General features: G+C 36.9%; 1 protein-coding gene across 8 annotated transcripts in view; it reads left to right on the top strand.

Moving 5' to 3' along the window:
- BBX (BBX high mobility group box domain containing) overlaps positions 1–24803 on the top strand; it is a 282022-nt gene that overhangs the window by 145816 nt on the left and 111403 nt on the right. Inside the window, exon 1 of one of the 8 annotated variants that reach the window (XM_060010600.1) lies at positions 8104–8845. The exons of the other annotated variants lie outside the window; for them this stretch is intronic. The gene's annotated coding sequence lies outside the window, so the exon portion shown is untranslated. Of the gene's footprint in view, positions 1–8103; positions 8846–24803 lie in introns of those variants that run through there. 8 annotated transcript variants of the gene reach the window in all.

A 24803-nucleotide genomic window follows, 5' to 3' on the forward strand; every position in this document is an offset into this window, starting at 1 on the left:
AAGTCCGTGCCCTGGAACTCTCGAGTCAGAGAACGTCTAGATCTCAGTGCCAGGGCAAGAGTGAGTGAGTCTGATTTTTCACTGAATGGAATCATCCAGTCAGCTGTTCTCTCGAGATTAAAGCGCATCAAGACAGCCTTTCTTCTGCTCTTACTGGAGCTTACTCAAGGATTGTTTCTTTTTCCTTCAAACTTTAAAAAATGTGCCAGAGATTTTTTTGGTGGGTCTGCGTAAAATTATTTGCATTTAAATAATTTCAAAGACAGTTTTCGTTGAGAGGTTCTGGCTCTTTTACTCTTTGTACCCAGTAAGGATGGTGAAATCGCGGTGGGGTTGCGTTCTCCTGTTTCTCCCTTTACATTTTTCTGGGGACTTCAAAGACCCATAGGGATACCCTCCCTTCCTCATCCCCCTCCTCCATTTAGAGTTTACAGTTATGAGTAGGATGAACCTGGACAAGTTTATCTTACAGGATTTAAGCCTATCATTTTCAATGGGGGACTCTGTGTAAGACTCACTGTCTGTGGTTAAGAGGCTACCGATGATGGTGCTGTGGATGTGTCTGTAGTGGAGGTAAAACGATAAGAGGCTAAGAGTAACAGATGTAAAATAATCATTCAAGCCAATAACAGAAGAGGGTCACAAGGAAGTTTATGGCTCATGCTGTAGGGAACTAAGAAATTTGGAGGAAGGGGCTGTTATTTCCGCCTGCATGGAGAGGAAGAGAGAAAGGGGCATTTTAAATAAGGGATCCCTGGGCAAATAAAAAGAGGCAAGGAAGTACTCAAACGCAGGAAGCTGGGCCTTGAATACACCTTCTGGGGTATTGGATATAGAGAAAGGCAATGGAAGTTTGGGGCCAGATTTTGGCAAGAGTTGGGGTGAGGCAGGGAGGGCACAAAAAATGATGTGGAATGCCTATCTGAGGAATTAAATTCTGGGACTAGATTGTGAAGTCCCACAGAGTTTGGATTCAGAGAATGAAAGGCTTAAAGCATGACTCTGAATAAATCTACTGATACAGATTAGTTTGGAAATGGAGATGATCACTTAGAAGTTATGTAAGCATCTCTCTTGGGGTGAGGGGTGCCAGAGGGCTTGGAAAAAAAAAGAAAATACATCCTGTCATGCTGGTTTTTTACAAGTAAATATTTAAGGCAGCATATGTGAGGCATTCTAAAAGGGATTTTCTGTACTATCTGTTTCCATTCTAACCATCCTGTGAAGTAGCTACTAGCCTACTTTTATAGATGAGTGAACAGAGAGGCCCTTAAATTAGACAACTGGTAGTGGTAAAAATTCATAGCCAGGCCTATCTGGCTGCCAAGTCCAAGCCTTTCCTACTCCCTTGCTCTGACTCATGAACCATGAAATGGAGAACAGATGAACTTTTTATTCCTTAGTTGATTTGTCATAGACTCCTTTCTTAGGAATTATTAGATGGATCCAAATTAGGATGATATTCATATACACATAATTGTATGTATGTCAGTACACCTGAATTTGAGTTTGATAAAGGTGTTATATGTTAGACTTAGCTGTTTCTCAATCACAGCATTTGAGAAAAATGCTCTTTTCTGATAATTTAGAGAAAAATGTCAATTGACAAAATTTGGGTCAGTGATATAGTTTATATCAATTTAGAATAAATAGGAAGAGATATTTCCTACCAAGTAGTAATTTTGGTGTATAGTGAATGAAATCAGTGTCCCAGTTTCCTAGAATAAAATTTATAGGTTAAACTGGAACAGTTGTTTAGAAAAGAATGTTTTGGTTAATTTTTCTTACTCATTGAAAGTTAGCTAGAGAAGTCTTAATATTTGTAAATAAAATCATTGTAGAAATGTTAGTACACAACTGAATTTCTTATTAATAGTAAGTGAAGCTTATTTTTTAATGGGAAGATGAGCTTGGTGTCATCACTCTAATGATTAACACTTATTTCACAGTTTTAAATATTTATAGTATGTAGAAGAGGTGGGAGGTTTGAAGAAGTATGTGGTACAGACATCTAGTGAATTGCCCACTACCAACACCAACAACCTCTCCACCTCCTGCCTAAGACATTCTGGAAGGTTGTTTTTTTGTTTGTTTGTTTTTGTTTTTTAAGCTGATGTTAGCTTGTTTATATAATTCCTGACTTTTTCTAAAAGGTTACCCCCTCCTGGCCCATGTGGTCAATCAAGGAATATCGGTTAGTTGCTTTCTAGTTAAATGAGATTTACATACATATTTCATTTGCTGTTTCATCCTCCAGCTGTGCTAAGTGGAGGCTTTTTTTTTGGGTGGGGGAATCCTAATTTTTCTCTCTGTATAACCTGCATTTCATTCAGCAGAAATAGTTCTAGGTTCACAGACAAGAAGCGGCTGTCTGAAATATGTTCATTGACTCCGCTGAGTGTCTACAGTTGCCCAACAAAAAGTTCTTTGATTTGGGTAGTATAAAGAAATAAAAATAAGCATTCAGATTAGGTTTTGGCTGCTGTAATAAGAACTTCTGTCTGTAACTTGAAGTCTTGAATTTCATATGTAGTGTAATCTCATGTTAAAATTTGGACAAATTTGAGCCTAGACACCAATGAGACTGTTAATAAGAAGTCTTAAGTGATAATATGCTTACTATTTTTCTCTTGAATTATTTCTTTGACCCTCAAAGGAAAACATTGAATCTTCATCTCAAGGTTGACATGACAAGGGATATATCTCAATACTGTTCACAAGATGGAAGAAAATTGTAATTTTGTGTGTGTGCTGTTTGGTAAAAAAGCGATGAATGCTTTAGTTCACCAGAGAAAATCGATCCAAAGAATGAAATGGACAAAACCGGAAGCAATATATATTGAGAATGATATCCCCAAAGACTTTTAGGAACTGTAAAATTGAGTGCAGTGGTATAAAACTATTCACACATCTTATTAGATCCATCTAGGACTGCAAACTGATTGTCTACTTGAGAGACTTGCTGTAAATACTTAGGGAGAAAGAGTGTTGATAAGTCTCTGGCATAACTAAATATTCACAATGGAAGAGTGTATTAAAAGAATAAATTGTATTTCAGTTAGAAATCCAGGTTACTTTTATGATTCTGTTTTCTGAGATCCTTTTCTTGAAAATCATGTATCTTCAAAGTTTTCACTTGTGACTGTTCATCCCTGATAGGCACAGAAAAATTAATATGGTTGGGAAAAGCCCTAAACACCAAATTATGACCATTGACAAAACTCATTATTAAAACGTGGCAAATTGGAAATGCTGCCTCCTGCCTGATGACTTTTAGATGAAATGTAATCTTATGTCTGGAATGTTGAATTGAGATGTAGAGCAGATGTCTTAGAGTTATTTATGTGAAACCTTAAGGATCTCTTCAGCTTAGCTCCTCAAGTGTAAAATAAGTGCATTAATTATTTTATGTATTCTTACATAATTCTTAGTTCAGGTTATATAAGAAAGATTGTTCTTATTCTGAAATTACAATTTGAAAAGTAATTATTGGGAAGATTTGACCTATTAGTAGAAAGGTCCTAGCTACTTTATAGAGACATATGATGCAAAATGGTATTTTAAGTTAAAGAAGATCTAGGATAATATGATTGCAGTTTTCAAGCATAGCTGAATGTGGCATTTCATGGAAAAAACCTAGGTTGAAAATGTTGTGTAGTCCAGGTACAAACTTCATGGAACATTTACAGTGTTTTTGAATTTGTGATGTGCTGTACTGTCACTAGTTCCTTGAGATAGGATATACCCTCAGTGTAATGTGTGAATCATTTAGAGGTTGAAGTAGGGGGTGGTGTAAAAAGCAGCTACACAGTGGAAGAATAGAGACAATGGTATTTTTTTTTTTTTACTAAGTTCTGTCGTCTGTTGGAATATGGTATGGTGAGTTAATCAAACCTCTCCAGGATAATATTATGATCTTATGAATTTTCTCATAGGTCTGAATTCCTTTTTAGTTCTCATATATTGTTTTGCCTTTTTTTCAAGATGGTTGGCAAGGCAGTGGATGCATTTGTTTTGAATGTTGAATGGCTGTTGATCATTTTAATGAAACAAATTTAACGACGTGAATTTTTTTTTAATTTATTTATTTTTATTTTTGGCTGTGTTGCGTCTTTGTTGCTGTGCGCGGGCTTTCTCTAGTTGCAGCAAATAGGGGCTACTCTTCGTTGCTGTGTGCAGGCTTCTCATTGTGGTGGCTTCTCTTGTTGTGGAGCATGGGTTCCAGGTGCACGGGTTTCAGTAGTTGTGGCACGTGGGCTCAGTAGTTGTGGCTCGTGGGCTCTAGAGTGTAGGCTCAGTAGTTGTGGCACACGGGCTTAGTTGCTCCACAGCATGTGGGATCTTCCCGGACCAGGGCTCAAACCCATGTACCCTGCATTGGCAGGTGGGTTCTTAACCACTGCACCACCAGGAAAACACAATGACATGAAATTTAATGAAAATAAATTTTTATACTTTGTGGAAAGTGTCAATGATTTGCTTTCTTGTTTTAAAAAATATAAAATGAATAAACTTTTAGTTATTATTATATGTTGCCTTTTCAACTTCCTCAGTGATGAATGAAAATGAAAAATTAATCCCAGGGATGACTTTGTTACTAGTCCCAGCTCTTTCACCTTGAGCAAGTTCTGGGACCTTGAGCAAATTTCTTCATTTGGACCTGAATTTCCTCCTCTTTCACGGTTGAACGGGTAATCTTTAAAGTTTGTTCTAACTCTAGAAATCTGTGATTTTGAATGAAGAACAAAGTAGGAATTCGAAATAAGTATGAGTATTCCTAAATCAAGTTATTGAGTTTAATAAGAGAAGGAGTTCCACATTCATTATGTTTTTAGCAGAATTTTGATGAGGAAGAAAAGAGCAAGTTGGTAGAGAAAATATTCCTTACAGAAGTGATGCAAGGAGTTACATAGTAACACAACTTTGTGTGGGATTCAGTAACAGTGAGATTTGTTTGATTCAAGAAAAGGTTTTTCTTGGAGTAAGACAGTGAGTTTTTATATCCTGTCAAAAAGTTCAATTTCTGATAAAATGGCCATTTAAAATCTGTTTATAATAAACTTTTATTCTACATTTCTTTCAAACCCCCAACATTTTTGCTTCATTACCCACCCATTCCCCACCTCTCCAAACCATAAGAATTGTTTTATTCATTTCCTCTTTAACTGAGTTGTGTAGTTTCTTCCCCAAATTAAGAGTATAGCCAAAAGTTTAAAAATTGTCAGGCTGTTGGAGAAAGAAGATTAAGATTAAGATCAAAGTGTGTCTCCTTTATAATAAGATTTTCCTTTTTACAAATTGTTCTTTGATAAGAGAACAGATTATTAGTAAGACCTATTTCAAAATTTTTTCTTAGAAATATCTCTTAGGATGTTTGTCTACTGTATATTTTTTCAAAAATTAGTGTAACATATTACATGCAGAATTACTTTCAAAATTAAGAAGCCTATTTGATAGAAATGCATTTCTTAATATCTAAACATGTAGACGTTTTTTCATTTGATAGTTTATTTTCATCTAGAACAGTGAAAAGTCTCATAGAACAGTGTCTGTAGAAGAAGAGCTGTCTTCAGTGACAGCCTTCAAGTATTTCATTTATGTTGGAGGGTAGAAATGAACTACTTTTTACAGAGGGGTGTGACCACAAAAGTAAAGTTAATTCTTCTCCCTTTCGAAAAAATAAAGTGCATTCAAGCTTACATATGATGTATTTTGACCGAAACCATTAATAATACTTATGGAGATACATTTTTCAAGGGAAAAGAGCCTGTAAGTAGATCATCTATAATTGCCTTAAAAGTTGGAAACAAGTGTTACAGGAGCCTGAAAATGAGGCATTCAGATGTAAATATCTTTGAGAATTCTCAGACTGTGTAAGTAGCATTAAAAATGGTTCCTGTTGATTCTATTTGATTCTTTTAATACATGCCAGTAATACCTTTGATCCAGAAAAGGTGTATGTGAATGTTCTTCCAAACACATACATCGTGTGATTCCTGAGTCATGGTCTCACTACCCTTTTAATTTTTCACAAATTAGTCTAAGTTTGTAGTAACATAAAAAGATCTCCTTTGTAATGATTTAAGTTATATCATTTTGGAAGTTTCAGACTGGAACCCTTTGCACCAGTAATGACTTTGGGACTCTTGACATTTAGCTGGATGACTGATCCCAGTGTATAGTTTGCCAAGTAAAGGGAAGACCTTGAGGCCTGCGATGTGTAGAATTGCTTTTGACTCACTCTGGTCCTCTGGCAGCCGTTGCAGCCTGGCGGCAGCAACACCAAATCTATGCACTTGCACATTTGAAAGCTGCTTTTCTTAGGCTCCCACAGCAGTTTGTATAGAGGAGGAGCCAAAGTAAGATGTCGACAGAGGCTTTCTCAAAAGCAATTCACTTATAAGCTACAAAGAACCCCTTTTAGATTTGGTCCTATCACTACACTCCTCAGACTTCTGTTTAAAGCCTTTGCTGAAGACGTAATGTTAGAGACAGGCCAGATAGGTTTTGTTGTGTTGAAGTCTATTGTAGAGTGTTCTCAAGAAATAGAGCCTTAAAATAATGTAGAGCTAGATGGGCCTCTCCAGAGCCAGATAGAGCAACCAGAGATTCAGAGGTTAGGTCATTTAGCCAAGGCATGCCCCTGCTTAGAGTCAGTATTTGAATCCACGTGTTTTTTTTTGTTTTTTTTTTCCCCCAGACTTTCACTTAGTGTGTATTTACTGTGTCAGGAATATGGCCCTATGAGTACTAAGGAATAAACATTAAAGTAGTAACAAAAAGGACACTTTTAACTGTAGATTAGAAGTTAAAGAGAAGTGTCACTTTCTCCAAATCTGACAGGAAGACCACAGATAAAAGTTTCAGACCCTGGAAACTGCAACTGATTCAGAGCTGAAAGAATGTGTGGTGTGTATATACTTACTTTTTGAGGTATGAGAGGTAAAAAATAGCAGTTTTGAGGGAAATCAGAGCTTTTCTTAAGTAATATAAGTTAGCCTGTGCACTTCTGTTTACCCTGCGAACTTCTGTTTCTCAACTATCACTTTTTGAGCACCTGTTGAGGAAATGGTATCTCCCCAGCTGTTGAAAGTTTAAGGACCATGCCAGTGGGGAGCAGAGGCAGAGAGGCAGCTCCTTCTACCCTCTCAGTAAACAATAACGGTTCCCACTTTAATAACTGCTGGGTCTGCTCCCTGGTCTCTTGGTCCCCTCTTCAAAATCACTGATGTAAATTTCTCCACAGAAGCTGCTTTGCACCCATCCTGCTATATTTTCTTTGATGATCATGAAGAAACTCACAGCTCTAACACTCCTATTTGCCCTTCATGCACATCTGGGCAGCATTTACCATGTGGACCTTTTATTTTAGTTTTTAGATTTTATTATTTGTTTATTTTTAAGATTTAATTTTTATTTATTTTTGGCTGCGTTGGGTCTTTGTTGCTGTGCGCGGGCTTTCTCTAGTTGTGGCAAGTGGGGGCTAGTCTTGGTTGTAGTATGCAGGCTTCTCATTGCAGTGGCTTCTCCTGTTGCGGAGCACAGGCTCTAGGCGCCCGGGCTTCAGTAGTTGTGGCTCGTAGGCTCTAGAGCGCAGGCTCAGTAGTTGTGGTACACGGGCTTAGTTGTTCCGTGGCATGTGGGATCTTCCCAGACCAGGGATCGAACCCGTGTCCCTTGCATTGGCAGGTTGATTCTTAACCACTGCGCCGCCAGGGAGGTCCCCATGTGGACCTTTTAGATTAAAAGTGAAACTGTAGTACTTTAAGAAGAATTTAATGGAAACATTCCATTTCTGTTTGAGGAAGAATAAAAAGGCAGTGTGAGATAGTGGAAAGGGTTCTAATTTTGTGAGTAAGAGACCTGTATTTTCACTCTGCCACTAAGTTATTTGGTGAACTTGATCTAACCTTTGACCCCTGTGGATCTTGTTTTTTCCTCATCTGTAAATTGGAGGACACAGTGACCTCCAAGGATTGGATTTTGGATTTGCAGTCCCTGTCAATTCTATAAAAGGAAGCATCTCATTTTTAGAAGAGTAGTTCCTTAAACAGAAATTATACTATAAATTAAATATGACACCCGGGAACAGTAGTAAAACATGCAAAATTTTCCTAAAGATGTCAGATACAACTTGTGAACAACTCTTTTCTGAGTCAAAACTTTTCATCAGTGAGTGTGATGCTCTCCAAATAAGTTAAGTCATTTCTGTTTTACAATGTGGGAGTCTGAAAATATCTAGATAATTAGAAGCTTTTAAAAATATTTATAGAGACTGCTTCCAAAGGCAAAATATTGCATCTATAACTAGGAAAATTTAGATAGATATGGAATTCATCTGTTTAAGTCTACCCCTAAACTGTTATCTGAATTATCACATACTAAAACTATGAACACTTAGGTTCCTCAGCCTTCTACTTTACCTCAATTATGTGTTTATATCACTTTAATTCTTTTCATTAATTTCATTTTAATTGGTCATAACCTGTGTTTCTGCCACCTCTAATGGTAAACCAGGGCCTTTGCAGCTTGTACAAAGGCTTTGCTGGAAACCCTGCTGATTTCTAAATACCAGATATAGTGTATTTAGACCAAGTGAATTTGTTTTCGTATAGTGTAGAGCAGATGTAATAGTAATTACTGTCCTCATATAATGATGCTAATATTTTATTGTTATCAACTGAAGTGAATGATAAAAGGATGTTAAATTGGATCTCCTTTCTAGCTTATGTATGCTGTCGTTACAGGTCCTGGAACACTTAGAAGATAACTGGGCCCTTTTTTATTCTCTGTGATGGTGGCAGAGGTTCAACTTGAGATATAAAATCAATATTATCAGTCAGAGGTGTGTTTTTTAAAAAAAGTTATATGTTATCCACCAGCTCAGATTACTAATTGGTGAGGAAATGCTGTAAGGGATGGCTGTTTCCTCATATAGAGTAGCTGTCTATTTTTATTGAGATACAGTATTATATTAGTTTCAGGTGTACAACATGATTCAATATATAAGTGTGTGTATGTATATGTAGTAAAATGCTTATTATCACAATAAGTCTAGTTAACATTCATCGCCACACATAGTTAGAAATTTTTTTTTCTTGTGATGAGAACTTTTAAGACCTTCTCGCTTAGAAACTTTCAAATATGGAATTTAGTATTATTAACTATAGTTACCATGCTGTACATTTATCCCCAGGACTTATTTATTTTATAACTGGAAGTTTGTACCTTTTGACCACCCAAAGTAGCTTTTCTAAAGATTACTTCATAACACTGAAGTGTAAGCAGAGAAACTTTATAAAAATATCCACTAGGTGGCACTTTATATTTGGGTTTAGAATTGGCCCTGCAGCATTCCTGACTAAAGGGTATCATTGAAACAGAAAATGTCTTTCTTTGAAGGTTGGGTGTTCGTGAGTATCTGGACTTATATGAACTTTAAAATAATCCTAAAGTGAAAAGTTTTTATCAGTGATTTTGTCGTATCGCCCACTCATTGTAAGGAAAGTTTCTACAACATCCCTGACATGTTTTCAAACACATGATGTTGGTAACCTGTATTAATAACATGGGGAAGCCTGCTTTCCTAACCATTTTTTTCTTAATTTTATTAAAAAAACAGCAAGCCTAGAAAAAAACTAGTCCTCTATTAGGCCATCAATTAGAAAATAATGTATGTTTTCTGTCACATTCAAGACATTGTGCTTATAACAGATATAAATTTTATATTTGGTGTGGTTCCAAAGTTCCTTTTAAGATAAGGTTGTAAGAAGCACTGGCCTGATTCTATGGAAGATTTTTGCTATTTGAGTTAAGCTTTCAAATAGTTAATTATTAATATGCTAATAATCTTATTCTGCATAGTGTATACAAATTTATGAATGATTTGGCTAATCTCTGTTTAGCCAATTAGTATTTTTAAAAGCTTATTCTTTATGAAAGCTTACAGTACACCCCGGTGTTTTCTTATTTACGGCTTTTGAATTATTTTTATTTATTAAAAACTTAACAAAAATTAGAAAAACTCAATCCTGTTATATAGAGATAATAGTGTGAACAATTCAGTGTTCATTCTCCCAGGCTTCTTTTTTTTGTCTATGCATATATAAGCATATTTATTATGTCATATTTTTATAAAAGAGAAATTTTAATCTTCTTATGTCTCATGAACCTGTTCCTTATTTTTTTCATTTAACAGTTTATCTCAAATATCTCTTCATGCCAAGAAAAGGATTTTCATGTTGTTCCTTTTAAACTAATCTCCCACTGTTTATATTTTGGTTTTCCCCCAGTTTTTTCTACCCATAGAATTTTGAAATGCAGAAGTATTCCTTTACTTGTAATATTTACTGATAAGAGCACTAGATTAAAGCAGCGTGGGTCAGCTTAGCATAGCATCTGTTTATAAGTTGTGGCATCTGTTTATAAGTTCTCAGTGTTGAATGAATTTGTTACTTTTTTGACTATATGAGGTTAATGATTAGTAGTTGTTAATTATAGTTTATTTCAAGTTGATTTGAATGCTTATATTCCGTGACTGATCATAACGATGATAATAATAGCAAACTCTCATATACACTTACTCTTTGCAAGGTTCATACATATACACTTACTATAAGCAAGGCAGTACTCTAAGCAGTTCATATATTTTATATATATATATATATATATATATATATATATATATATATAAAGAAATTGGTTTAACCCTCACAATGTGGTAGGACTGTTGTTCCCCTTTGTATAGATGAGGATGCTAAGGCACAAAGAGGTTAGGTTACTTGCTCCAGGTAACACAGTTAATTATTTGTTGATCGAGGTTTATGAATCCAGGAAAAAACAAGAGTCCACACGGTTAACCTTTCTGCCAAACCACATGAAGCACTAGATGTAGCCAAAGTGGAATTAGGCAGGATGGTCTGGGATTTCTTTCAAAGTTGTATTTAAGGGCTTCGTTTAAAAAAAAAAAAAAAAAAAAAAAAAGACTAGAAATCTAAGTGGCTTCTTTAAAATTGATATCGGTATCATCAGATTTTCTTACTGAATGCGATACTGGACATTGTAAAGTTCTCAATATAGATTAGAGTTACGCTACCTAGCAAATATTTTGTGAAGATGATACAAAGATACATAATTTTTAACTTGTTTGGAATTTATAGACCATGGTAATAATTTAATGTATATTACCCTAAATTTAGGCTCATGGAATTTTCTGGGCTTTGATTCAGGGCAGGCATTTAAAGCAGAAAGTCTGGTAGCAATGAATAGCACCAGTAAGAAAGTCCGATTTGAGTCCCAGGGATCAAGGAAGGCTGGGAGGAACAAGTGTAAAGCAGAGCGTAATTTAAGATTTCAAATGCTTCCTGCTGAGCCCATAAGTGTTACTGTGCCCAGAATGCCATCACTGATAAGCGAGTCCTATTTTTGGATGATAGAGGGCTGAAGAAGCCAGACTTGCTCATTGGCCACATGGGACTGTTTGGTTCTGAGGGAAGTGTAGAAAAGTTGTTTGCAGAGCAGAGTTGAAGGGTGGCATAAATGAACACATCTGGCTTCCCTGTTTTAACTAGAGCTAACCCTGAGCAGACTCATTTACCTCATTTATCTCAAGGAGTGTCTGTTCCCAAGGCAAAAGATCGTGAAATCCAAATAGGATCCCAGAAGCCAAGGAGTACAAGTGGTGGTAGACATGCAAAAAGCAAGGGGGGAGTGGTTTCCAAGTAAAATGAGAATGTTGATTGGCCTGACTCTGGCGACAGAGCCAAATTACGAAAACGTGAGGACTTGCTGCACCTGAAGGAGGCTGGGTTTCCAGTCAGAAACCACTAAAACCACTATTTATCTCATGTTTATAGGAGACCATTTGTGATTCTATTGAAGTACCAGGTCTTGCTATACCAGTTTTTAAAAGGCATCTAAGCTGTTGACGGGTCCTATAGGAGCTGCTGCACATGTAAATAAGGCAGGCACTCATGTTTCAACTTCTATGTAAGTGATTATTCAGTTCTGACAATGAAAAAAAAGTAGAGATTTACAATTCCGAAATGAATTAATTTCATTAATTGAACAAGTTGGATCTTTGTCGCTCTTCAAATAACTGACTAGAGGAAGCATGATTGTGGCGCGAATAAATAATGCTTTAGAAACCTGTTTTGACAAGGTTAAATCAATTTATATATCTCATATGTAATCAACACAGATAGATGTGGAAATATTAACTGACATAGAAGTTTTATGACATAAGGGTTAATGGTCAGAGGTTCATAGAAAATATTCAAGCTGACCAAGGATGCCTTAAGAATATAGTGTAGGTGAGCCTTGCATATTCCTGAAAATGGAAGGGGTGAGGTTGGGGTGATGGAGGTGTTAGTGAATGCAGTCATTCATGGGCTCTTCATGTGGGGAGAGCCCTATGAAGCTTGATTTTTTAGGGAGTTTAAATTATCTTTGTGAATTTTTATATATAGGGTTTATTTAGAGCAGTGATTCTCAACTGGCGGGGGGGGGGGACGGGGGGGTGCTGATCATAGTACTCCCTCCAGCCCCTCACCTCGGGAGTGTTTGGAAAGTTGTGGGACATTATTTTTCTCAGCGATTGGGGCATGTTACTACCTGAGATTGAGGAGGGGGATGAAAGGATGGGAAAGGAGCTAAGATGTGTGTTGACTCAGCAGGGAGTGAAAACAGTCTTGCCTAGTAAAGACCTGTCCCACACAAAATGCCAAAAGTATCCTCACTAAGAAATGCTGATTTAGAGTAAAGGATATTCCTGTAAGTTGAGCAGAACCATATAAGTAATTGGAAGTTTCTCCTCTTCGGACTCAGAGGATGCATGCCACATATATAAAGAATAAGGTGGATGGTACTATAATCCTGTAGAAATTCTGGAGGTTTCTACACTTACTATTTTATTAAGTTAAATTATCTTGTGGATACTTTTACTCAGCTGCTTAACTGAGGGTAAACTTTTATCTCCCAGTCTTCAGAGTAAAACTAACAGCGGGGATGCTGTAGATATAAATTCCCCAAATCTAACACCTGTGGGCTATAAAAGTCAATCTAGATCATAGAGGAGGCTGCACCTATAGCTACACCTAAAGCATGTTCTCAGCAGCTACTGATCACGTAATCCAATGTAAAATAAAATGACACATGTTCAGCATTCTTCATAACAGCACAGTGTAATGAAATCCAAAAGATAATTTGTAGTTAGTGAGGAGAAAAATCAAGCTTTATAATCGTACTACAGAAAAAAACTAATTTTGTCCCTCTCTTTTTAAAAGCAGATGTTGAATAAATTCTTGAAGATGTTAGGAACATGGATGGGGGGTGAGCAGGGGGTTGAAGGAAGGAAAGAAGCCTTAAGTTGCTAGGAACCTCTCATAAGGAAGGAACATTTACTAGCTTTCTTTCAGTGTTTTATGTTACTGAGATTCCAGATGATTCACTATGATTTCTTGAGCCATTTCTGACATTTGTCTGCAAGTTCAGTTATTTCTAGGACGGTTTGTTCTTTTGTCTGTCATTTACTGGATGCATTCTTTGTAGTCAGTATGCTTCAGTCAAGTGTGGAAGACATGAAAATTTCTATCCAAGGTGATAAAGTCGCGGTAGCTGTGTGAATAAAATACTGCAGGGCCCAGGGAACACATTCTAGCAAACCAACTCTGGCGTTTGATCACAGTATGGAAATCACTTCCATTACCTGGAAATGAGACAGAACAACGTCTCTACTCTCCCACTAGACCCACAGCGGTGGTTAATAAGCTAGGAGGCCTCTGGGATAAATAGACAATGGAATTTTTAAATTCACTCTTAATTAGCATATGGTATGTTGAGAGTCTGCTATATTTCTCTGTATGTAGTCAAATGCATGCTTCACGTCTTAATATTCTAACTATAAAACCTTCTACAGTAATTGAATTACAGACAAAAAGGTCCATTTGCTGTAGTTGCAGTCATTATGTAGTGAAGCAGTTAATTTTGAGCACGTGTGAAAAGATGTCACATGGTCGCAGACAGAATCAGAAAGAGAAAATGACTTTCCACTGCAGCTTATTGATTTGGTACCTCAGAAGCCTGCTACTTTGTTCTCTATTAAATTACATTTAAAATATCTGATTTTAAAACACCTTATTGGCTTTCTTTTTTGTTTATAATACATGTCGAAAACACTGAAAAGCATGAAGTCAAAAATGGAAATCACCCTCAATGCATATACTACTCCATATCCATTGTGAACACAACATTTTGATGTTTATCCTTCCAGTGTCTTTTCTATGTATAGATACACTTCTACAGACTGTTTTCTTCTAAATTAGAATCATGGGGTATAAATGTTGCTCTAAATGCATTTAAGGAGAGGTGGGTTTTTTGTTTGTTTGTTTGTTTTTTAATTTCTTGATTACCTAATTTCTATGCCCTTTCTTGTTGAGAGTTTTCTTCCTATTTAGTGTTTTATTTGTATTTCACAAAGATGGTGGGATTCAGGGTTTGATGCGCTCTGGAGCTGTACATTTTAGAAATGTATGCTTTTTTGTGTGTGTTCCCTATATATCTGTAAAATCACTGCCATTTCGTAAGGATGGGAGGCAAAGTTTTCTTTTTCAGGGAAAAGAAAATGGCTATTTTGCTAGGGTATTGTAAGGATTTATTAATGACAACATTTGCCTGATGCTGACAGAGTGACATGATGATTATCGTTCCTTAATTCTGCTACCTAGCATGTTACTTGCAGATACTGTGAGTCACTGTGTGTTCACATGCTTAGGGGGTTAATGCTACTTTCAAAGTCTCAAAAGTTAGATTTGGCTTTTGGGGTCATGTTCAATCAAAATCATATTTTATGAAAGCATGGAATACTTTACTATCCAAGTTTAGATAGCAGTTCTCTGGTATCTATCAATATATCAGCTCTACACTTTGGGAGTGTATGTATATGTGTATGTGTGTATGTGTGTGTGCATGTGTGTGTGCGTGTGTGAACTTTAAAAGCATAGCTCTTTTCCATGGAAGGTGTTCTTTTTCTCATTGCCTGAAAAAATCCTATTGTTGTAATGGGGGATTTTGACCTAGGATTACAAATCTTTCTTAGCGTTCAGTTAGATACTAGTGTTTCTCTCTACTAATTGAGCTTTAAGGGTTATTAATTACCAAAGATAAGAGCTTAACCCCATAATTTTACCATGTTAATGTCTCTTGTTTCCTCCTTATATTACGAGATCCACAACCAATAGCTGTTGAAGTTAAGAAAATATTTTTGAATAAATGGTACAATGCTATGGTATTTATCTCCCCTAATTGTTTAAAATGGACCATAGAGACACTAGGAATATTTTTATTGTTTTAAAATAGACTTGCTTCATTATTGAAACCACATATTGCCATCAGACTTTTGCTGAAATAGAAAATGAAGGTTGAGAATGGATTTCATTTTAAACAGGGTTTAGGTTTAAGGTCCTCAAACTTTTTTCTCATAGTTGTAATTATGTTCTACTGAGATAAAGGTCCCTGTCCAAGGAGATGCTGAATGACTCTCCAGGACAGTCCGACATCACACAGGTGGTCAGGTGGATGCCGTTACTATGACAAGTCCTCATATCGTCAGAGCAGGCAGAACTCTCCCAGGTAGCAGCTGTGGCAGAGCATAAGCAGCTACTTCTAGGCTGACGGCTAAAAGCTAATAACTCACATGATTGAATTTCAGGGAATATTTTTCCCATATTTGGGAGCAGGGGTGCCTAACTGAACTATCAGTGTCAGCTATGAAAAGTGAGAAAAATGCTTTTCAAAGATCAAAGGCAGATATTGTACTTGGAATTTGTTCAAGAAGAGTAACTTTGCAATTACAGATATACTTTTAACTGCAGTATCTTGTTATCTGTCTTCAAAGGAAAACTGCTTGTTGATAGTTAGGCTACTTCCTGCCTTTAATCTTTTTTTCTGACTATGGACAAAGGGTGGGGCGGCGGGAGGAAGCAGTACCACAGTAGTGGTGATCCTTTTTTATGAGTCGTTTTAAAACACCCGCAACTGATTTAGGCATTTTAGAAATTAAAATTGGCTCTGGTAGAAATGCAGTTCTAATTCTGTGGTAGGGTCACTGCAAATGGCTTCCAGATAACTTCCTGCCAGATCAGGTCAACGGTGTAATCTTCAGAGAAAAAGGAGAATGGAAAATAAGAATTTACGTGCTTTAGGAGCCAGGCCCTTATATAGATTGCTAGGAGGCTACCAAAGTGGAGAAGCAAGTTTTAAGAAATAGGAAACCGTCCTGACAGGAGACAGTATCCGACAGGGTGAAGATCCTGATTTGTCAGCTTGACAGGTTCTTGTTCCTGGAACTGGCGTAAAGCTACCTCGATCCGCTTAACCAGAGGGTATTTAATCAGGTGCTTGCTACAAGGAATGTTGAAGGTGGTAATTTGGGTCCACATTAGGCTAGTTGCAAAGTCACACTTGAACAACCTAACCAAGATGATTTTTCTAAAAGAAATTGAAGGAAGGAGAGGGAGGAAAACTCATCCAGGATTGAAACTCATCAAAGTTTGCTGAAAATTACGTGTAAAAGAAACACCATTTCCTTTCTTTCTCAGCCTTCATTTTTCTTCATCCACTCTCGCCAGTGATGCATCTGTAAGAGGATAATGCAGGTTGTCCTGCCATGAGTAATGGATCCTGATTTCCACTTTTCTGATTGCTTGCTATCTGCTGTAAGTAATGCCTTACAGAAATACTCCCTGTGTCCTAGAGCATTTTGACTAATATTGTGTTTTGGGCAAAAGTCCCCCAAACCATGGAATCCTTCATTCAACTTTCCTGATTTTTGTCTTTATTGATTGATTTTCAGTTAACTCTCAGTGCAGGTTTTTGCTCTCCTACATTTTGCGGCCACTAGGTTTTTTTGTTGGTATGTACTTTTTCTTTGAGATATTTTATTCTTTCAAATAGCAAGGAACCTGGAGAATTGTAAGTTTCTCAAACAGATCATTTCTTGGCTGTTCCATTCTGCAGTGATTTCTTTCATTAGGATAATAGAATAAAATTGCCCTTTAGAAGCTTTTCCTGTATTGATCCAGTTCATTTCATAGGCTGAAAGTGGAGGAAGAGAAAGAAAGAGTTCTTTCTATTATTTGATTGTAAATAAACCTGGCAATTCTGAATTTTTTAAATGGCGGTTTTCTCATTTGTCTTACTAATAATACAACTTTAAAGCAATCTCAGGTTTGTAATTCAGTAAACAACAAACCAAAATACCCTAATAATAATGATAATAATTTGCTCAAAAGGGACCAAACTTTATACCAACTCAGAGAATAAGAAGATTTAATTTTAAACCCAACTTTTTGTGAACTTACGTTTACAGATCTTTAAATTGATGGGGTTGGTCTGTGATTTCTAAGGTCCCTTTCAGTTCTAATGTGCAGTTTTATTAGCCAACCCAAATTTATACCTCGTAGAATCCAGTGTCTAGAAACAACCATGAGAAATCTTCTGGTTTGCCTCTCTCCATTTTAGCAGTAGTAGAGTCCAATTTTTATATAAGAATAACCATTCTTCCCCCCACCCCTGTTCCCTTTTTTTTTTTGTGGTACGTGGGCCTCTCACTGTTGTGGCCTCTCCCGTTGCGGAGCACAGGCTCCGGACACACAGGCCCAGCGGCCATGGCTCACGGGCCCAGCTGCTCCGCAGCACATGGGATCTTCCCGGACCAGGGCACGAACCCGTGTCCCCTGCATCGGCAGGCGGACTCCCAACCTCTGCGCCACCAGGGAAGCCCTGTTCCGTTTTTAATGTGTTTAAAAGAATTTCATCTTTTTTGATGATAGGTACCTGGCCAGTAATTTCTGACTGCAGTATGTTTAGGGAGCATTCCAGACAGGACTTGAGAATTACAGTTACAGAATTCCCAAAGTTCGATAGTGGTTGTGGTTCAGATACTGTCACATTTATGAATGAAGTAGTTATAGCTCTTGCACCTGTTGCACCTCCCACATACTTTGCTTTATCCTACCCAGGGTGTGAGGTTTGTAGTAGCAGAGGAGAAATTAGGATTTAGGGATCCATATAACCGTTTGGTAGCAGAGATACCTCTTAGATGAATCTCAGAATTTTTGAAAGTTGTTATAACATATGGACTCCAGGATTTTTGGGGAATACTAAGTAAAACAAGTTTTAGTTACGAAATACTTAACTAATCAGCCAAAGAGTTGGCGGGAGGGGAAAGTCACCCAACAAAATATTTATCTGGAGTCTGTCTGTTAATATTTACTTCTTATATAAAAATCATTCAGTGAACTCAAGGATATTTAATAATACAACTCTTATAAACTACTGAGGTAAGGCAATGATTTAATTGTGGTGCAGGCTCATAATGCTAATTACAGGGAAGTTAAACTGTACTCAGTCACTTTAGCAGTACATGGGTGCATGTCACTTGAAATAGAAAATCACCGGTTAAAGCTGACAAAGGTAATCATCACGTGTTTTACTTCCGAGGCCCTCTTGATCTTCAGAGGACTCAATAGGAACCTTTTTAGTTTAATCCCATTTTAAGAAATGCATGGCGACAACTGCAGAGTTTATCATTTTCCCAAATGCTTCTAGAGCCATCCATGTACGGACAAGAAGTATTGAACAGCAGTGTAGTATGGCAGCTGGACCACTTGAGTCTGAATCCTGGTGTCCATTGTACCAGTTTCCTGGCTGTTAGCCTGGGCAAGTTTCCGTCTGGGCCTCAGCTGCTTTATCTGTAAAATGTGGATAATTAGGCTTCCTACTTCATAGAGTTGTTTTGAGGATTAAATGAACTAATGATTGTAGTTAGAATAGTGTCCTGATGCATGATTAAGTCCAGAAAGAAAATGATAAAAGACATACTTTGTGCACATGAAAATTCTATTTTCAGTTTTAAATTACAAGTCTTTCCTTATTTACAATAAAAATGTAGTTAACTAAATTGAAAGTAAATGTCTGAAATGGAAGTGTTTATTATTGTTTCTATTACACAGCATTCTTTTTGACTTTGTAAATCCTAAATATTAGGTATAACATATTTAAATGGATATATGATGACTAGATTTCTATTACTATAAACCTGTGGTAATTTTTAGGTAGAAAAGTAAACATTTTAAACTGTCTGGAAGTTAGGTGTTGAAAGAATAGTGACAGTGGTTGCCTGGGCTTGTCACAGTTAATAATTTAGCACTTTCAGTGGTGAAGGACAGCCCCCTTTGTCTACTGTTCATGTATTAGGTACCTATAATTCCCCATTAATCTTTCCATCACCAGGGAGCTCTTCAGTGTTCCAGCTCGTTCCCCTCTTGGCACATGAATGGTTTGGATTGATGTGAAGAGACCCAGGATTTAAAGTCTCAGATTTAGCCACATTTATTACCTGTCTGAGCTGCATATTGTGGTGTTCAAATTTTCCAGTGTCATAGGCAGAGTTTTGCTCCAGATTCTCCAGGCTTATGTGATTCTTAATAAATGCAAAAGTAGGGCAAAGGTGATTTAATCCTAACCAACCTGTTAGCAATCTGAATCTCCTGGTCTTTGAGAGTTTAACATCTCCATAAAAAAGCATAAACTCAATTATTAATAAAGTAAAAAAAAAGTTACTAGGGGCCTCCATGGCCTTGATTTGAAGCTATTAGAAATTGACTTTTTCTTTTAAGGGAAAAAAATGCTTCCTATACACTCTCTAAAAAGATGTTGGGAAGTCTTATTTAAAAGTTGGAAGAGTTATTTTTCCTTAATATGGAATTCTAAGAAGCACATGGAAAATGTTTAAAATGTCAGTAATTAAAAACAACTTAATGAAGATATACAAAATTCAGAATTGTATTCAATTTTCAAATTATAGAATCCAGTGTTAATTAATGGTAGAAGGGGTTGGCATAGACTGTGAGAAAAGCAGTGTGGGAAGAAATATACAAAACAGCTATTGTATTTTTTAAAGACCTACCTACAGGTGAATTGTCACCAGTGTAAATGCTGTGTGAGGGGCTGTGAAAGCTGATTTATTGTGTCTTTTATCTTCCTGGTAGGAGATGAGAGAGGGGAAGGAAGGCCTATATACGGGAGAGGGGGGACTCTGCAGTGCGGCCTGGTCTCAGCTGGAGACATCGAGGCAAAAATCATAGCAGAGAATGGTAATAATGGGTCTTCAAGGTCATCTAGACCAAGGTTCTCATGCTTGAAGACCTTCCACAGTTTTCCTACTTAATCAATTACTAATTTTGTCCTTGATTTGGGTCTGGTTTTGAATCTTTCTCTTTTTGTGAGGTGAAAACCAGGACTAGATGCTGGGCCTCCTTACTCTGAATCTGCTACTATTACTGGTTCCATAGTTCCCATCTTCTCTCGATGCAAAAACTCTACAAGCAAGAGAAAAATGAATATGAGAAGCATGAAAATATTACTACACTTTACACCTGTCTCAGATCATCACTGACCAGTTTCTGTGTGAATGCCAACAAAATTCCAGTTCTGTGTTCCCTTAAGCATCACTTTTCCCCATAAGGTGCCAGCCAGTTCTTCTTAAGTCAAGCCTGAGGTTTCAGGAATAGCCAGCCACCTGACTTCCTTCCAGCTACCTCATCCTTTGGAAAGGTGCAGACCCTAACCCAGTCTTAAATAACAAGACAATGAGGATCTGAATAGTTGTTTGCAGGATCTTTTCAAAGGGCTATTTTTGCTGGTGCCCAGAGTAAGAGAAGCCAGGTGAGAGCTGGCAAAGTTTGCAGTGACAGGGAAATCCCAGAAGCTGTAGTTCACCCCTGGCAGTGCCCTCTGTGATGTGGGTAAGTTTAGCCTTTAGTTAAAGGGTTAACACTGGGACGAATTGAGATCATCAAAGTGAATAAAGAGAATTGTCTGAATTCTCCAATGTCTATTATAATTGCCAAGTATCTGGGTGCCGAGAATGTCTTATTATTGCGTACTAAATATTCCCTAATCGTTTGGACCATGTCTATTGCACTCTATTGTGTGCTATCTAGTTCCTAAATTGTTTCATTATTATATAGATCTTATCTCAACAACAAGTCCTTTATTGGTCCAACTCATCTTTTATAATCAGTGTCATCTATCTTAATCCTAGTGCATTAGTAGGTCCTTAAAAGGCTGATTTGGGATCAGGAGGTCTCCCCAAAGGAGCAACATAAGAGCTGAGGAGGAATTTGCCTACCTCTCAGGAACAGATTTGGTAGTCACTGAATCCAGACAGCTGGGATAGCGCTGCAAGCAGAATTCTGTGGCTCCTCAATGAGGCTTACCTTCCAGTTTGAGAAATGCTTTAGTAGGATATAAATAATGTGCCTGATATTTTCTGTTAGCTTGTGACTTTGGGTACACATCAGACAATGACAGGTTTTATTTATTTTTTTCCCTAAAATCGGAGTGAGCAAGCATATTTTATTTACTCCAGTTGGTTCTTTTTCAAATTCTTGCCCAAACTTACTTTTATTCTAAAACTGTATATATTATTACATATTTTAAAATCCAGTAAATACTTGGACATATGTAAAAAACCTCTTTTTGTAATAAATATGTTCTGAATTTTTTGTTTATACTTAAAAATATTTGCAATAACCACAGGAAGTCTTATGCTTCTCTAGGATTATATGGCAGATTTGTAGTGCCCTTCCCTTACATGTTGTGTTGCTCGTGGAAATGACAAGCTTTCATGGTATGTGTTAAACTGTAACCTGCCTATTGTGTTCAACGTAGAATGCTGAGTTGAGTTGAGAAATCATGTTGTTTGTCCCACCCTGCCTCTCAGAATAATTAGATGGAGATGCACGTGCTCTCCATCAGTAAAGCATATTTGTTTTGAAAGACACAGCACTCGTGGGCTATCAGTCATAACTACTTCTGAGAGCACTTTAGGAGCTGCAACATCAATATTTACAAAATGCAAAGTACACTGAGTCACAGATACATAAGCTTCCTTGTTCCCTGATTCCCTCCCTTCCCCAATGTATGTCGTATGTCTAAACCCATACAAAGGACTATTTTGAAATATGACTGGAAATTTGGGAATTCTCTAGCTAAGTAAATGCTAAGGCACTAAAAAAATGCTTTAAAAGGCTTATGAAATGGATTACTTTTCCTCTCAAAATAAATGTATTGACTGAAAGCTAAAATCAGTGATGCAGTTAAGTGGAAGAAAGTAGTCGTGCTTTGGGATTAAAGTCAGAGCCTTTAGGCTGTGTCCCTGTTTTGCCCCTTGATGACATTGGAAAAATTATGTAAATCTGAGGCTCCTCTTACTCAGCTGTAAAGTGGGCTTAATTATACCCACTTAACAAGATTGTATAATATTAAATAAATTAATATATGCAATACATGCTTTGCAAGTTACAACGTGGTTCATGATTGGGAAGTAGCAGTTAAAGTCGCCAGGAGGTTTTTAGAGCAACACTGATTTTTCTTATTAGAAAATATATTTAGAACTTATTAGTGAAATGTACCCAAATTTCATATTATAAAGAGCTTTATTATAATAATCAAAACAGAATTTCTTACATATGTCCGCAAAGTAACTTCCATCTTTGAAAAAAGAAGGTGAAAGAAAAAGTAGTGTGGGCATATGGGTAGCACTGTGTAGCCCCTGTTGTTGACTGTATATTCTGCCATTAACTCTTGCTGCTGTGACAAATCACTATGTGTATGAGTGAGGCAAACTCCCTCCTGCTTGCCCACTCTACATAATGCCGTTCATGTAAACATGGAAGGTCTGGTTAGATACTCGTTGCAAAGTACTATGGAGATTCCAGGTTAAAAGGAACTGAATTAATGAGAAATGGTCTTAGTAGAGTTAAGAATCTTGCTTAGGGGCAAAATGACACTAAATTTGAAAATTCAATACTTGAAAGACTGCTTCTCCCTAAAATCAGCTAATGCCATGCCTTAATGATGTAGAAGAGCTTCTTAAGTGATTTTCCAGGTTTATTTGGTTTATAATTTTTTATAGAGGAGCTTTTGTTTTCTTTTTTTTTTTTTTTTGTACGCGGGCCTCTCACTGTTGTGGCCTCTCCCGTTGCAGAGCACAGGCTCCGGACGCGCAGGCTCAGCGGCCATGGCTCACGGGCCCAGCCGCTCCGCGGCATGTGGGACCTTCCCAGACCGGGGCACGAACCCGTGTGCCCTGCATCGGCAGGCGGACTCCCAACCACTGTGCCACCAAGGAAGCCCTTGTTTTCTTTATAGTATAACGCATTGCCTTTTTATTTAAATAGGATGCTAGAGGATAAAAATTCGGCCAGCAGAGGGAGCAGACTTATGTAAATTAGGTTGTAAGAAAAATATTACAGGATGCTTCAGTAAACATGTATTTTGTGGGCAATGTCCATTCTCATACTGTGCATTGAGAGAAAAATGGAAGGAAAGAAGACTGGATTTAGGGTCATCCTAAAACATCTAGCCATTTATATTCTCACTTTGGTAGTTTTCAAAAGGGAAAAAACGCAAGCAAATGTATGCAAATAGGAACTTGTTTTGTTAATTCTATGAAGTGAAGAACTTTTTAAAACAAATATGAATTTAATACATTTGGTAAATTAATAAAAGCTTTCAGTACTTGGCAATGAAGTTAGAGCACATTCAGACCAAACAGTTTAAAGGACTATAACACCTGAAAGGAATATAAATGGAATGTATAATGCTCTGAACAGGGCACTGTTATGACTGTGAATCAGCAGATAAGCACTTTTGTATCTTGTGTATTAAGTCAGAAAATTGGAATATATTTAAGGAAAAAATTTCACCAGGTGTGAAGCAAGTATAAAACAAATGGTTTTCTGCGTAGCTCTAAATGGAAACTATAAATGTATCATAGCTCCCTATGTATTCTAATTAATTTCCTTGGCAAATGTGCAGTCTGATATAACATCATTAAGTTAATGCATTTTCAAACACTTTTCATTAAATACATAATATATTCAAGACAGTAGTCCAAGCATTTGGGAATATATAGATAAGGAACGTCCTGCCTTCTTAAAGTATGTGATCTGGTCAATGACAAGTTAACTCAGTTCCGGTGTGCCACAGTGTAAAGCAGGTGGGCATTGCAGAAGCTAGGATAAGCCGTTTCAGTAAACACTGTAACTACTAAAATAAGAAATACCAATTCCTTTTTACATTGTGGAAAAATAGTTTTGCTTTGTAACCATTAAGACTGAGAAGTTTTGCTTTATTAAATAAACTAAATTTAACTGTAACTTAAGATTATTTGCCATCTTTTTAGAGTAAAGAACAGTAGCTTAGGAAAAAGAAATTTCCATCTAGAGGTATCATAGATTGTTGATTCTTAACTAGAACCATTGTTTCTGGGTTGTTTTTTTTTTAAGTTATAATTAGAGATCAGGATGGTTAAAGACATCCAGACCTTTTTATTAGTTTAGAAAACGTTTTAAGTTAATATAAATGAAAAAATAATTTTTAAAACTTTGATTATTTTAGATGGAGTTTAATATATTTGCTTTTAAAAATATGCATGCTCATTCTTACAATTTAAAGGGCTGTATGTAAACTGGTGCACAGGAGATTAAATAGTGTTCAGTGATGGGTACAGGAGAAAAGGGAATAGATAATTATTTCTCTTTATGAGGTCAAAATTATTCATTGAGTCATTTTGACATTTGTTGCCTAGAAACTAGAATTTCCAAACAAGTAAAATTGCCAGGTGTTCTGGTTTGGTAGTTTGAGAATGCTGTTTGAAGTTGGTGCAAGCAGCTTCTGAGATGGAGGGTCACAGGGCAGGAAGAAAGAGCAAGGCATGGTGAGGAAGGAGCAGAAAA

This window comes from Delphinus delphis, chromosome 4, assembly GCF_949987515.2.
Source record: "Delphinus delphis chromosome 4, mDelDel1.2, whole genome shotgun sequence".
In the NCBI taxonomy this organism is placed as follows: Eukaryota; Metazoa; Chordata; class Mammalia; order Artiodactyla; family Delphinidae; genus Delphinus; species Delphinus delphis.